At 39.8% G+C, this 15,651-nt stretch overlaps 1 long non-coding RNA gene across 2 annotated transcripts in view; it reads right to left on the bottom strand.

Moving 5' to 3' along the window:
* Nucleotides 1–9,252: 9,252 nt before the first annotated feature.
* LOC143419785 (uncharacterized) overlaps nucleotides 9,253–15,651 on the bottom strand; it is a 35,964-nt gene continuing 29,565 nt past the window's right edge. Inside the window, exons 5-6 of one of the 2 annotated variants that reach the window (XR_013099784.1) lie at nucleotides 11,090–11,864; nucleotides 9,253–10,306 (exon numbers count right to left, since the gene is read on the bottom strand). This is a non-coding gene — a long non-coding RNA (uncharacterized LOC143419785). The remainder of the gene's footprint in view (nucleotides 10,307–11,089; nucleotides 11,865–15,651) is intronic. The other variant, XR_013099785.1, reaches the window with a different exon arrangement.

Raw genomic sequence — 15,651 nt, 5'->3', positions numbered from 1 at the left:
CATGAGTGAGCACTTGGTGACAGTGGAAAGGAAGAACTCTCTTTTAACAGGAAGAGCTTTGGACATCTCTGTTGGCATCTCAGATGTTGGGATCACATTTCACTAAAGAAAGCATGTGTAATGACATTCTGTTCACAGATTTAGATGTGAACAGGTTATGTAAATCTATTGCCCTGAAGCCAGTGTGCAGACTAGAAGGGAGCTTGGGCGAGCGTTGCTGCTCAAGAGCATAATTTGCAGTGGTTTTTGTTTTCATGCATCATGCTCAAATCATCTGTAAAGCATTCTGAAAAAGTGGCTGCCTCACCGTCTCTGTTCAGTGCATACTTTATATCAGATTTCTCATTATGATTTTTCATGTTCTTCCAATAAATCCACAGCGAATGGAGCACATTAGGGTCAGCAGATGACATAAGCGTCATGAGCAGCTGGCTTTTCCACAAAATGTCACGGTTAGAAGAAGATTATCAACAAAAGCAGCTTTTATGTCAGAATTGTACTCATTGTGGTCCTCAATAAACATTGCCTGCTTTCAAAACGTATCTTCTCTGATTGATGTGAGATCAACGGAAACGAAAAAGACACTTGAGTAAGAAAATCAAGCTAAGAAAGAAGTGTTTTGGTCAGAAAATGGTACAAAGAAACGGTGTAAAAGCCTTGTGAGCAAAGAGAAGAAAGACTTCTTTAAAAAAAACTGGGCTTGATGGCATGAGTCCTCTGTTCTTGTATAATATTATTGATATAGGTTGTTTCTATTCCTGCATCAACTTATTTTATTCAACTTAACTTTTAATTTTGCTTCTGTTATTCATGGGTTAAGAGGAAACTGATTTATTATTTATATTGGGCCTCAAAATGAGGGCTGGGATTGCTTTAAAGGTTATTTTTCCAAGTCTATATTTTTTGGGGGAAATAGCAGTGTCAGCATAAAATTATTGACCCCAGCCTGTTTGTGTTTCCTGTCAATACTTCCGTCTACAGTCAAGTAGGTCAGCTGTCTCCCAGCTGCTGGAGGAACCTTTCTGTGCTTTTCGTTCCATGCGATTGCCTTCATGGCCAAGTTGCTGTTAAAACAAATGTGTGTGACAGCAAAAAGCCTTTGCATACATGCTTTGTGTGTGTTGGATCTGTGCCAGCGTCTTTTTTCTTAATTGTGAATGAATGTTTCATGTTTCTGGAGCTAAACATTTTTCCTCATTGGCAGGCTCATAATTTCATGGGAGTAGGAAAAAAAATCCCTGTGACTCCATTGACGTTTCTATAATTTTGTTGTTCTATATTATTATTTTGTTTTTATTTCTGGTTTTATTTTCAAGCACTTTTTTATCTGTCAAAAGTGCACTAGAAATAAATCTTCTATTTTACTTCTTCTGTTTCAGTTTTATCGTAGTTGGTCTCAAAGGTGATGTTTAACCACTTGTGTTGATGTTTCAATCAGACAGTGACTGGTGCTGTATTTTTCAGTTTTTTCAGTATAATATTTGATCATTTTTGTCACAATTCAATTTAATTTTCCACATTGCCTCTAAACAAATGTTTTCTTGTATTTCAGATATGGACTGGATGAATATATCCCTTTGCAAAGAACTGTTTTCGCAGCATTTTCCTACATCAGGGGACTGTTTTTATTGCCAGTATTTGATGAACATTTTGAGCTTTCCAAAACTAGAGCTTATGTAATATAATCGGATAATGATGGCAGTTCATTTTAAAATCTGGCTGGTGATTAACCATAATTTTGTTTTTGGCAGAGCTTGCAAACGTAGCTGTCTTTCTGGCCGAGGTATAAATTTTTTTTAAAATCACACGCATTTCGGTGACTTTTTCCCCCTCAATTATCCAGTCTGTCTCACTGTGGTGTGTAAGGACACAAGGTCATAGATGACTCACAGAAACCAGAAATCCAAGGACATATTGCTATAAAGCTTCTGTCATTTCCTAACTTCATTTAATGCTTGTTGCATTAGCGCTGGGTCCACAGGAAACTCATCCTGTTGTGTGGATTTATGCTACATAAAACCAAATTTCATTCCACTAAGGTGTCTCAGGCTTTTCATGTATACTCATTTTATAGCCACTCATCACTTTTTACTGTTATTATTATTTTTTACCTTTTCATTCAGTCAGATTGATGCTGTTTGTCCTTTGCTGAGTGAGGCTATAAATGTGAGTGCACTGTAAGTGTAGGACCTGTGGAGGTGTTTAGAGTGTTTGTGGAGGGGGTGGAAGTGAATTGGAAGTCTTTTGGGAACATTTCTGGTTTATTTCATGTCAGCAAGATGCTATAAAACAACAGAAAAAACAGCAAAATACAAAATACAAGGTGAACAAATTGACTGGTGAAGCTTAGCGTTTTAGCATACTGTGTGTAAAATCATTGGCAATCTAAAATGTTATTGAGTGACATATCTGTGTGATTACAAAACAAGCGTGCGTCCGTTGGCGTCATCACACCAAAAATATATCAGGCCTCACATGTAACTTCTCACTCAGTAATGATATGGTAGGCCTTCAAATGCAATGAAACGTCAGTGAAAAAAGACAAACAACAGTGGAAATCAGTCACGATTAGATTCTCTGGATTTGGGTCTACATGGAAACTGAAAGGTTGTCAGTCAGAACACTTTCATCCATAATATCAGCTCACGGGACACCAGTGTTTGCTCTCTGGCGTAACAACAAGGTCCACTGACAGCCATATTTCTTCTGAATGTGTCATTTTACCTGGTGGCAAAACAGTGTGTTGATCTAGGTTTCATGACGATTGGCTTTGGCCCACATTTCCTTTGCAGTTACCACAATATTGTCTGTCTTTTTTTTTTAATATCATAAAAAGTTTACGTACCTTGCACTCCAAGTATGACAGGGCATTTTTTTAAACATAGATGAGTTATTAAGGAGGGCAAAATTTGCCAGTGATGTCCAATGTGCTCTTTATCTTGGTAAATAATAAAAAAAAAAACCTTGCTGACATTGCTCTACCTGATACTAAGTAGATGCATAAAGATACTCTGCAGGAGGCTGAATCGCGCTGTCATATAATCTGCTGGCTGCTGCTTTTTACGGCTGATTTCCCCACACTGCTTTATAATCACATTGCTTATGTTCTACACAAACAGTGTAATATGATCTACACTGGAATTGGTAATTTGTGATAATTTATGCAGGTGTTTTCACAACCTCTGCCATGTTGTAGTCACTGAGTTAGTGGGTTTAACAATGTTTTTTAATGTATGATTATTAAATAATGGTAATGCAATGTAAAATAAATGACACAGATTAGGCCCTTAGAGCTACAGTGAAAAGGAGGATCATTTGGGGAGGACTCAGACTACAGCTTGCTATTCCTCCACATTGAAATTGGAGCATCTGACTAGGATGCATTGGGCATGTCCCTGGGGCAGATCTAGGACACAATGAAGAGATTATGCCTCCTGGCTGGCTGTCTTCTCAGAATAGCTGGAAGAGGTGGCCAAAGTGTGGGAGGGAATCTCTGATGTCAATGCTGCTTCTGCAACCTGGACCTGAATGCTCAGAGGATGGATGGATAGACGGATGGGATGTGGTGTCTTTGAAGTTTAATGAACAGGAGCTGGAATAATGTTATTAGAGTGAAGTTGTGTTACATTTATTTTCCTAAGGAGGATTAAAAAAAGAATAATTTTGAAAAGAGAACTTAAAACAATGCTGGTGTGGTTTACCTCCTAACTGGTTTGACGACTCTTCATCCTTATGACATATTTTTGTTTAAAATCCAATTAATTAATGTAGAATTCAGTCATTCACAATAATTAGAAATTTAAGAGAAATTAAAGTTACAAATGGGAGCGAAATGCTGCCAAAAGTATTCGCTCCTCTGCCATCCCACTTATGAACTTGAGTGACATCCCATTCTTAATCCATAGGGTTTAATATGATGTCGGCCCACCCTTTCCTGATATAACAGCTTCAACTCTTCTGAAAAGTCTTTCCACAAGGTTTGGGATTGTGTTAATGGGAATTTTTTATCCTTCTTCCAGCAGTAAATTTGTGAGGTTAGACACTGATGTTGGAGAAGGCCTGGCTCACAGTTTCTGTTCTAATTCATCCACAGGGTTTCTGTCAGGTTGAAGTCAGGAGTCTGTGCAGGCCAGTCAAGTTCTTCCAGACCAAACTCACTCATCCATGTTTTAATGGAGCTTGCTTTGTGCACTGCTGTCAAGTTGGAACAGGAAGGAGCCATCCCCAAACTGTTCCTACAAAGTTGGGAACATGAAATTGTCCAAAATGTCTTGGTATGCTGAAGCTTTAAGGGTTCCTTTCACTGGAACTAAGGGGCCCAGTCCAACTCTTGAAAAACAACCCCACACCATAATCCCCTCTCCACCAAACTTTACACATGGCACAATGCAGTCAGACAAGTACTGTTCTTTTGGCAACAACCAAACATAGACTGATCCATCAGACTGCCAGATAGAGAAGCTATCTTTATTGCTGCACCTGATGCTTTGCATTGCACTCAATGATGTAAGACTTGCAGCTGCATGCAGCTGCATGCAGCTGCCCAGGAATGAAATCCCATGTCATGAAAATCTCTACACACTGTTCTTGTTCTAATCTGAAGGCCAGATGAAGTTTTGAGGTCTGTAGGGATTGACTCTGCAGAAAGTTTGCGACCTCTGCGCACTATGCGGCTCAGCATAACCCCGCTTTGTGATTTTCCGTGGGCTACCACTTTGTGGCTGTGTTGCTGTCATTCCCAGTTGCTTATAGTTTGTTATAATGCTACTAACAGCTGACTATAGAATATTTAGTAGCAAGGAAATTTCACAAGGGTACTGGTTGCACAGGTGACATCCTATCTTATCACCATGCTGGAATTCACTGAGCTGCTGAGAGGAACCCATTCTTTCTGCATGCCAAGGTACTTCCATCCATCCATCCATTCGCTTCCGCTTATCCTTTTCAGGGTCGCGGGGGGCGCTGGAGCCTATCCCAGCTGTCATAGGGCGAGAGGCAGGGTACACCCTGGACAGGTCGCCAGTCTGTCGCAGGCCAAGGTACTTGATTTTATAAATCTGTTGCCATGGAAGTGATTGAAACAATGAGTTAAATTATTTGGAGGGGAGCTTGAATACTTTTGGCGATGTATTTGTATCATGGTTCTCAAAGTCAGGATCACTTGATGATGTGGACAGATTCAAATATTTCTCCATAGCTTGGCAGGAATGGTTTGCCGCACCTTGACTTAAGTGAATGATTTTATGATATATAAGAAAATAAGAATCTACAGGATGAAGGTAATGACGGTGAATTTCTGATGGTAGCCTCTTCCATAGCTTTAGACTTCAGCTTTCAGTTCCTACTCTTGTCACAGCATTAAAAGCGGGTGTACTTTCTTTGTCACATGACTGTACATCAACTTATATGATAAAAAAATAACTGAGTCTGAAAGACTGAAAATCATTCTGCTGTTACCACTACATTGTTCTACCTAATCAAGAACACAATAAAAAAAAATTTTTTTTTTAAACCCATATGATCACTTATCAGAAGCAGCAATAAAAAGAAAATCCAATGAATCTCTATGTCTGGGCTGTCCTACACTGTACAGACGTTTGTCCTTATTGGGCAAATGTGTCACAGTTCCAAAGAAATCCCAACAGAGTCATAACGCTGGGGCATATCAAGAATTTCTCTTTAACATTAAGACAGGAACTTTATGAGCGTACACTCATATTGGACATCCCAAGGAAATGCCCTTTATGGTGCTGTTTGTGCAGAGGAGATATAGTACAAACATGTTTTTGCCACAACTCTACTCAGCGTAGAGTTATGGTCAACCACGTGATGCTGTATGTGAAAGTTATTGTTGGTGCGGTGACATATGATCTGTGGAAGCGTCCATGGTGGCCAAAAGGAACATGTATCTGAACTATGTATGTATGTTTGTTTATGTGCCAGTGATTTATACAATGTACACTCTGAGAGGCACGGCAAGAATGTGGGACCGGGAAAAACTGTGAGAACGAGTGATAAAGCTCATAGATCACAATAGGTGAGGCGGAGCTTTCATTTGCTGATGCGTTTCTTTTTCTGTTTCTTTCATCACAGCTCCAGGACCACCTCCCCCTCAAGTCCTCACACATTTACTGCCTGCTACTTCCCTTTTTTTTAACAGCACAGTACAGCGCTCTCATAATAATCTTTCCCTTTGTTTACTAAAATGACCATTAAAGTGATGCATTAGTAGTTGTGCAAGAACCCATCATGTTACCTTTAACATGATGACATAACTTACTTCAAGAAATATGACAATATTCTAAGAGGTTAATTTAAAGGTACAAACAGTTGTTTTTGAGATTGTATAATAGAAATGAAGAATATTGTGCTCACAAATATACTCTAATTAGTGTGTATTTACGTCTTCCAATAAATTGATGTATTCTGATACATTTATAATTAATCCATTGAAAATACATAGATGCATGCCCCAATTTGTGAAAGTCACCATGTTACCCCACCACCTTGAATACATTGGCTGCCCAGTTGGCTTTTAAGTAGGTGGTGAGATACCTTTAGCCTTATCTCCTAGTCATGGCTCTAACACACAGTCATGGCTCTAACTAGGGATGGGTACCGGTGTCCGGTGCCATGATGGCACCGGTTCTGACATAAACGGTAGTAACCAGACCGAAAAGCAGCGCACATTTCGGTGCTTTATTTCGGTGCTTTTTTTTTCCTGAGCTGTGATACACTTCTAGCCAATCATTTTACGTTTCCGAGGATAGTAGGCGGGGCCAGGTACGTACGTTCTGTTAGAGCAGAGCTACAGATTAAAAATGTCCAAGGCGAAGTGGTCAGAAGTCTGGCTGTACTTCACAGCAAAAGATGCAAACTCCGCAGCCTGCAACAAGTGCTTTAAGCTGATACTGTGATACTGTCAGAGGTAACACCTCAAATCCGATGAAACACCTGGCGACGCATAGCGTTTTTTTTTAAAAGCCGAGAAATGCGCCGTATTTGATAGCTTGCTGCGAGACCTCACACTGTGCACGTTGGGTGGGTTGCCAGTTATCGGACCGGAGCAAAAACCCGAAGAATAGAGTCCTGGCCCCTAGCCCTGCCAGTGTAGCAGAAATGATGAGGATGATGATGCAGCAGAAGCCGTTCTTCTCTGCGTGAGTCGCTTAATGTTGTCCGTGTGTAATTTACGTTGAGTAGGCTAACCACGTTATTACATTAATGCATGTAAGGTGAACTAGCAAATATCATCATAGCTACATGCGGCTGTCTTCTTGTTTGATGGCAGATACTCCCTTCACCCTGGACAAAAAGGCTAAAATGACCAAAGAAAAAGTGGGAAACAGCTGAACATGAGAGGATTTTGGACAAAGTTTGTGTTTTTTTCCCATTGTTTAAGCACTGCTTCCAGCCAAGAGTGATACCATATATGCCCCATAGCTGCAGAAAAGGCTAACATTGTTATCTTTTTACAAAAAAAAACAAAACAGCTGAACATGAGAGGTTTTTGGACAAAGTTTGTGTTCTCCATTCTTTAAGCACCGGTTTGAGCACCGTTTAAGCACCGGCACCGTTTCAAAAGTACCGATTTGGCACCGGTATCGGATAAAACCTAAACGATACCCATCCCTAGCTCTAACACACAGAAACAGCAGCGCTTATCAACAGAAAAGTTCAGGATACCGTCAACAACTCACAGTCGTGAGCTTCACTGACTCATCGGCTTGTATCTGAGTCCTTTTAAGAAGTTATACAGCCTGACTTTGTGACAGGGTTGCCGCAATACTAAAATGTCCAAATCCATACCAATAACCAGGAAAATACACAATATTTGATACCATTTCTCATACCACAGAGAAGATTTTAACCTCATCTTGCAACAAGAGAAGTAAGGGTTCAATACTTGCAGTCTGCTAGCTACTATGCTAATGATAACAGGTGGCTAATGCTAGTGATTGGTAATTGCTACTAGCAAAACAGCTAATGTCAGCTAATGTCAGCATGTGTGCATGTTAACATTAGCTGCATTTAGGATAGCTGTTGTTGAAACAGGAGCTTTAGATGACCTCTTTGACTTCCTCCTAAAGTTTTCAGTGTTATGAACGTTAACCATACTTTAGTTGTTAGTAAGGAGATGAGGTGTGCCTTTCTGTCTGCAGTGAAATTATGTGAAATTCGATCCAGGTGGAGGAGGCAAAGACAGCAATGTTTGTTTTGATGTTGTTGCAAATGAATATTGTAATTAAATATTAAATTTAGTACTGATTAAAATCTAAGGATTGTTTTTTTATTTTATTTTTTTGGAAACCCTAGTTGTGAAAGAAGTCGACTATGTAACAGTTGGTCCCCTGTTTCTACTAAGTTCCTTTATGAGTACGTTGAGGCCAAAATCAAAGATAAAAGTGTGGATTGTATGGTTTGTAAACATGATTGTATATGCAGCATTTACTGGTTCTGTAAAGTGAAATCAGTGCTCTTGGTCGTCCTATTTAGAGTAAAATGTATAGTAAAGCAGGGTATGCATGTTTGCATATTTAAATGATACCTCTGTGTGTTCTCTGGTTATGTACTGGTATGTGTGTTTCACGTGCTAAAGAGCCTCGTGCATGTGGTTTTGCTAGAGTCAAACTAAGTGATTCATCCACAGGCAGCATTTGGTCAGTTTGTTGTTGTTGGCCTATTGTCATCTGTTTTTCTGTTTGTCTGTCTATCTGTGTGGCTGAAGGAACGGTACACTGTGTTTTGCTGAGCTGGTGTTATGGGTGGAAGTCAAACACAGCAGTAATTACTGAAACACACACACCTCCACTCACTCACAATACAGTAACAGTGATAAGCTCACTTGATGATTATGTCTCAGTTTTTGCTGTGGTGAAACACAAAGATTTGGGAACAATAGCTTAATGTATTCAAACTCATAAACCCATATTTAGCCTAAAAGCTATTTTTCCATGTGTGATGAAGTTAACCCTGAGGGTAAAAGCCTGCCCCTGGGTTTATGTAAGCCCACTCCTGTTTGAAGAGGACGAGGGTGAGATCTGAGGCACAGATGTTTCATCTGTCATCAGATAAACAAAGTGTGGGTGTTTGAGTTGCAGCTTTCATGCAGCCTGCAGAGACACACAGCTGAATAGATGGTGATTTATGACCAGTGCTAAAACAGCATTATGAGGTTGTATATAATACTTTCAATGCATAAAATATTTAGGAGATTGAGTCATATTTTACAAGCAATACAAATAAGAAATGTGACAACTTTGTTCTTCATTCACTGATGTTTTGGGGTCAGTGCAAACAAACTATGAATACAAATCATCAAATGTGTTGCCCAACCTTAACAATATAAAAATACCAGTTTCTGCTAGAGCCTGACTGATACATGGTATTTTATAACTGAAAAATCTGATACCCCCATATATTGCCTGATATTTCATATTATATTATAACAATATAATCAGTGCTGTTCACTTGTTGGTAATTTTAACAATGTGGCTAATTAGTTTATGTTTAATACTTCTAAACGGAGACACAAATCTCCTTTGGGGCTTGTGTGAGGAAGGACATCTGGCATAAAACCTGCCAAATGGAGTAACCCGGTGTGGCGATCCCAGTTTTTAAGCTTTTCAAGGATATAAGGCTTCTTAGCTGCACATGTCTGACTGCTTTTACCAGCTAACTGCTAACTGTGTTTGTATCAGAGTAATACTGATGAGAGCGGAGAGTGTGAAACCAATCAGCACAAAACTTCACTTTAAATAAAAACAGGGTTTAAAAATATTCATATTAAAAATACATTATTTTACCTGGAATAGGCTCCACTACACTCAACAACACGCCAAGAAAATTAAGAAAATGAATAAATTCTAGGATAGCACATTAAATTCTGTGGATAATGAACAGCATATCATTCTAACTTGTTTCCAGATTGCACTAATTGAAAGCAAATTTACAGGTGATCACTAAGGTTAATGGGATCTTCAAGCCAAATCAGTGACAACATGCTTCTCCTCCTGCAAGTGTCTCTCTCGCTCAGCCCTGGCTCATAAGATTTTTTGTGAAAAGCTGCTGGTAAGGAACTGTTAATGTATGTCAGGCTTTAGAAAAAGTGGGACTTGACGTTATTTGAGAGAAAGACAATGAAACTGCCATTAATCTCTAAGTGGAACATGCTGTTAAATAAGTACAAAACTGGATTCGAAGCACTTCGTTCCATACTCCTCACACGTCACTAATTACGAATAAGACGTGTTCCAGGGTGCATCACTTGAAATGTAATTCACTTCCAAGGAAGCCTTGACGAGTTCTGCAGAAAGAAGAAAAATCATTTAAGGGAAATAGATTGGTATGTGGGTGAGAAGCAAGTTCAGTAAAGTACAGTTGGAATTTTTCTTTCGTGCACGCTGCCAATTAAAAGAGAAAGTTGAATTTCTTCTGGAGTGGATCAGGTTTGTGTGGTGTTCTGATTATCATTTGTTCCCTACATGCCTCTGGGTAGAACACTGGCATGCTTGCTGTTTACGCCTTCGTGTACTATGAATGAATTATGGGAAATGGAAATAAAAAACAGGTACATTTCCACAGCAGTGCTGGACCACGCCACCACTTTGCTCTGCCACCTGTCTTCGCCAAGGAACACAGATTGCGCTTGCTGACTGTGGGGGCAACCTTTCTTTATAGAGTGTCTTCATTTCCAGGCACAGGACTGAGTTGGAAACATTTCACATTAGTCTGCTGACGTCACATGTGGACACAAGCTCGTGTTCATTTCATTTCCCATTCCCATTGTTAATTAAGTTTTGGCACTAAATGGCGTCTCTGTGGTAACATGTTAATCTTATTAAAGCTGACACTTACAACCAGTATGCACGTATTTGCATAACCACAAAGCAAATCAAAAACACCAGTTTATGTACTACTGTGTTTCCCATGAAAGCCATAGCTTCCTGTCATAACAACACAGTCTACATGAGTATTTCTCTCAAATAAGAGAGGAGCTTTTAAAAATAGCACACACGCTGCTTACTGGGAAAAACGATTGGCCAGACTCGTACTTGTATATATTGAATAAACAGCTGTAATATCTTACTGTGTAACAGCAACTTTAGAAGCTTCATTGGAAAGCTGTAATACAGAAGCAGAGGACAATAGCTCTTTAGCAGAGAAATGCCTAAACTTACAATGAATAAATGTTTATAAATGTACAACTGCTTTTAAGATCTTAATCTCATGACATCACATGGGCATGCAAGGTGCTATAAGGTGTTCTACACTTCATTACATACTCCATGTGCACGCAGTGGTGCAGTGTCTGAGCCTTTGGGCGGGATCCATTCCCCCATCTGCTGAAAGGCCCATGCTTCAGGAGCCCCTCCGATGCCCCTGACCACAGGCAGGATGTTATACAGGGAGTGCAGAATTATTAGGCAAATGAGTATTTTGTCCACATCATCCTCTTCATGCATGTTGTCTTACTCCAAGCTGTATAGGCTCGAAAGCCTACTACCAATTAAGCATATTAGGTGATGTGCATCTCTGTAACTGATTAAATGAGAGTGAGTCTTGATGGGCCAGATGGATGGGCCCGTGGCTGGATTGGTAAAGGGCAGAGAGCTCCAGTCCGACTCAGACGCCAGCAAGGTGGAGGTGGAGTACTGGTTTGGGCTGGTATCATCAAAGATGAGCTTGTGGGGCCTTTTCGGGTTGAGGATGGAGTCAAGCTCAACTCCCAGTCCTACTGCCAGTTTCTGGAAGACACCTTCTTCAAGCAGTGGTACAGGAAGAAGTCTGCATCCTTCAAGAAAAACATGATTTTCATGCAGGACAATGCTCCATCACACGCGTCCAAGTCCTCCACAGCGTGGCTGGCAAGAAAGGGTATAAAAGAAGAAAAACTAATGACATGGCCTCCTTGTTCACCTGATCTGAACCCCATTGAGAACCTGTGGTCCATCATCAAATGTGAGATTTACAAGGAGGGAAAACAGTACACCTCTCTGAACAGTGTCTGGGAGGCTGTGGTTGTTGCTGCACGCAATGTTGATGGTGAACAGATCAAAACACTGACAGAATCCATGGATGGCAGGCTTTTGAGTGTCCTTGCAAAGAAAGGTGGCTATATTGGTCGCTGATTTGTTTTTGTTTTGTTTTTGAATGTCAGAAATGTATATTTGTGAATGTGGAGATGTTATATTGGTGTCACTGGTAAAAAGAAATAATTGAAATGGGTATATATTTGTTTTTTGTTAAGTTGCCTAATAATTATGCACAGTAATAGTCACCTGCACACACAGATATCCCCCTAAAATAGCTCAAACTAAAAACAAACTAAAAACTACTTCCAAAAACATTCAGCTTTGATATTAATGAGTTTTTTGGGTTCATTGAGAACATGGTTGTTGTTCAATAATAAAATTATTCCTCAAAAATACAACTTGCCTAATAATTCTGTAGTCCAGGTGAGTGGCTGTGTTTTTCCATTGAACTGGAGTTTTCACCTCTGGGCAGAGCTACCTCTTTCTACCCACGATCTGCACCTGCTGGTAATTTGGGCTGCCAGTATTTAAGACCAGCGCTGTCAACGAGTTTTTGCCAGCTCTTCTGCTAACCTGCGTTAGTGTGAGGCCACCAAGTCTTTAGCGTTTATTCATGGTTTCTGCTTATGCTTATCTAGTATTTTCTCCCTGTGGTTCCCAGGAATCCTCTGGCACGGCAATACTCACCCACTTCAGGACGCTGGTCTTCAGGATCTACTCTATCATTTACTGCAAGGCCAGGCACATCCTTCAGCAGCCCCTCCCTCAGCTATCAGCTATGTTTTTTATTTAATAAATTATTCTTTTATCTTTTATGGCGATGCCTATGATGTAGAAGTTATCCTTACCTTACCTATCTTTACATTTTTTGCAGCTTTTCTTTGTTTTTTCCCCCCATTCTGTTGTGATCTGGCGATGTTTCAGTAAATGCCTATTGGGATTGTGTCAGATGGAATTATAAGCACAGAAAAGTACAATTAGGTCTTAATCCACCATGCAATACCATCTGCAATCATATGATTGGCAGTGGCTTAATTTGTCAACATGACAATGGTGCCAAATACATTTCCAGTGCTATAATCTATCCAGGCAAAGCAAACCTGGACAGCAAAACACACTGTCAACCTCAATATCATTTAAGCAGCAGATAGCAGCTCTCTTGACAGAACAAAAGACAGCCAGTATCCCAAGAAAGAGCTTTGAATGTCCTTCAAGAAGCCTGAGGAAGTATTCCTGAAGACTACTTAAAAGGATCTACAAGAAAGCTTGCTCAGGAGAGTTCAGGCTGCAACTGTTTTCTTTCTTCATATATTATATTTTTATGTATGTTTGCACATGTTTCACAAAGTCAATTTTCCTTTTTCTCATTTTCCCGCATATATTAAAAAGTAGATATATAATGAGTGTTTTAAGACTTTTGCACAGTATATTGTTTATTGTGCATCGATTCTGTTAAAATAACAGTAGGGAGTAGAGATTTAAATTTCAAAGGCCAAGTAAAAAGCCAGCATCGCCTTGTCCAGTTTAAACTGCAGTATGGTGTGGAATAGAAATATGAATGGATACTGCTTTTCAATTATTAAAGCATATTCTGAAATAATAAAAAAGCAGATTTTCAGTCTATCCCCCTTGGTTGTACAATATACAATGCAGATTTGTTTCATTGATGGAGTTTACCATATGCATTCTGAAAGCTAGTCATGTGGATGCATACACATTTAACTTTGTGATCCTCCTATGGGGAGGCCAGGTTCCATTTACAAAATAATTTGTATGTATATTTTAAATTTTGGAAGTAAGGCTTGATGATTGTGCTGTCGAGCGCTTGATTCATCTCATATGTTACTGACTTACTGACTTGTGCATTTTTAATATTAGTTTGTTTCCCTCATCTGGTCATTTTCCCAAAGCCGGGTTCAAGGCAGTGAACTTCTGCACTGAATACAAGCGAACAAATAATTCAGTGCGCTCAGAGGCAAAAGGAGACTGAGCGTACATCAGAGCGGGAGCAGTGGAAAATAGAAGATGACGCAAACAACACAGCGCGCATCTATAGCTCAGTGTGTGTGTGTGTGTCCTGAGAGCTGCAAGGATAAAGAAGGAACACTAGATGCTCGCACAGATTGACTCACAACGTCTCTCTCCAGTGTGATGTGTGTGTGTTTGTGTGAGGGAGGAAAAGCTGCCACCACTTATCGTGACTCATCAGCCCTGAAGTGAGGAAAAAAGTGCTAAAATTAGAGTGAGAGAGGAAAAAAGTAATTAAGAAAAAAACCAAAGGCTTGATTACAAAAATAGCTTATTCTTTTCCTTTTGAGGAAGATGATTCAACTTTGGTGTGAAAATATGAAAGGATGCGGAAGAAGCTGGTAATGAGGGGATTGATTTTCACAGGGGTGTCCTGTGGATTTTGAATCCCAGGACAGGAGGTGTGAGACCGAAATAGCAGCTTTTGCTAATTGCTGGTTAGCAGTGTTTGTGTTGGTTTAGTTTGTAAGTTGTCTACTGCTGTTGTGGTTTGACAGCGTCTGTGGGACCATTTCACCGGGTCAATATTACACTACACTGCTACGAGTTCACATTGTATTTTCATGTTTATGTCATATGATGGCTTTAAAGTCTATGATGTACCTTTATTTTTTTATATTACGCAGTAGTTCCTTATTATAATGAGGAAATGTTAGTTTAAATAAATACTTTGACATATATGTAAATGTATTTATTATCATTAAAATGATGAAATCTAATAAAAATGGAAATAAAGGGTATATAACACCCCTTCCATTCCATTATCTGTCTGCATTTTCCATATTAGTGTACTGTGATGTCGTGTGTGTGTGAGAGAGTGATGAGCATCCTCAGTGCTGGCGCGATCTTCAGTGCCAGGAAACTTCACACATTGACGTCTTTGCTTAACAGATTGAGGCTGCTACGCTGAGGAGAGCTCACAGTATGATGCTGGCAGACGATGCCAAGTTGTCACTCACAAATGCACGTGGATGTGTGTGTGTGTTTGTGTGTATGAGCGTCTCATCGGAGCCATTATGTTAATCCTTACATAGCCATCCTAGGTGCTTTGTTGTTTTTAGATGCAGACTGACGCTGTGTGTCGTCATCAGGCTGTGGGAAATGGGTGAAGCCACAACAAAAGTGTGTGGATGTGGATGAATTACATACATACCAGAAAGGGAGCCTTTACTTACTAACTAGCTGGCATTCGTTTTATAAAGACATTTGTAGCATTTGTTGATGTGCCGGAGTTAATTTCAAGCCTAAACTAACAGACATTTGAAAAGTACATTTTGACTGTGTGGCCAACAAGAAGGTTAAAAAATAGTTCTGTGAACTATGCAATACATATCTGACTTGACTTCACTACATTCACAATTTCTCTGGAGACTCCGCATTGACCTTTCTGTCTGCTGGACATTGCCTTATCTCTCTTGAGGTTTAAATGTTGCCTGGAAATATCTTCAAGTATCGTAATTCAACATTTCCAGTTATTTATCAGCTTTGTACTGATTGGCATGGAAACAAATTATCTTTTAAATTAAATCAGGGTCTGGGGAGGGCTGGAGCCCATCCCAGCTCCCATAGGGTTAGAGGGTACACCCTG

Source organism: Maylandia zebra, linkage group LG8, assembly GCF_041146795.1.
Source record: "Maylandia zebra isolate NMK-2024a linkage group LG8, Mzebra_GT3a, whole genome shotgun sequence".
Taxonomy (NCBI): Eukaryota; Metazoa; Chordata; class Actinopteri; order Cichliformes; family Cichlidae; genus Maylandia; species Maylandia zebra.
Note: the sequence above shows the minus strand (reverse complement) of the source record. Positions and strands in the feature narration are given on the sequence as shown.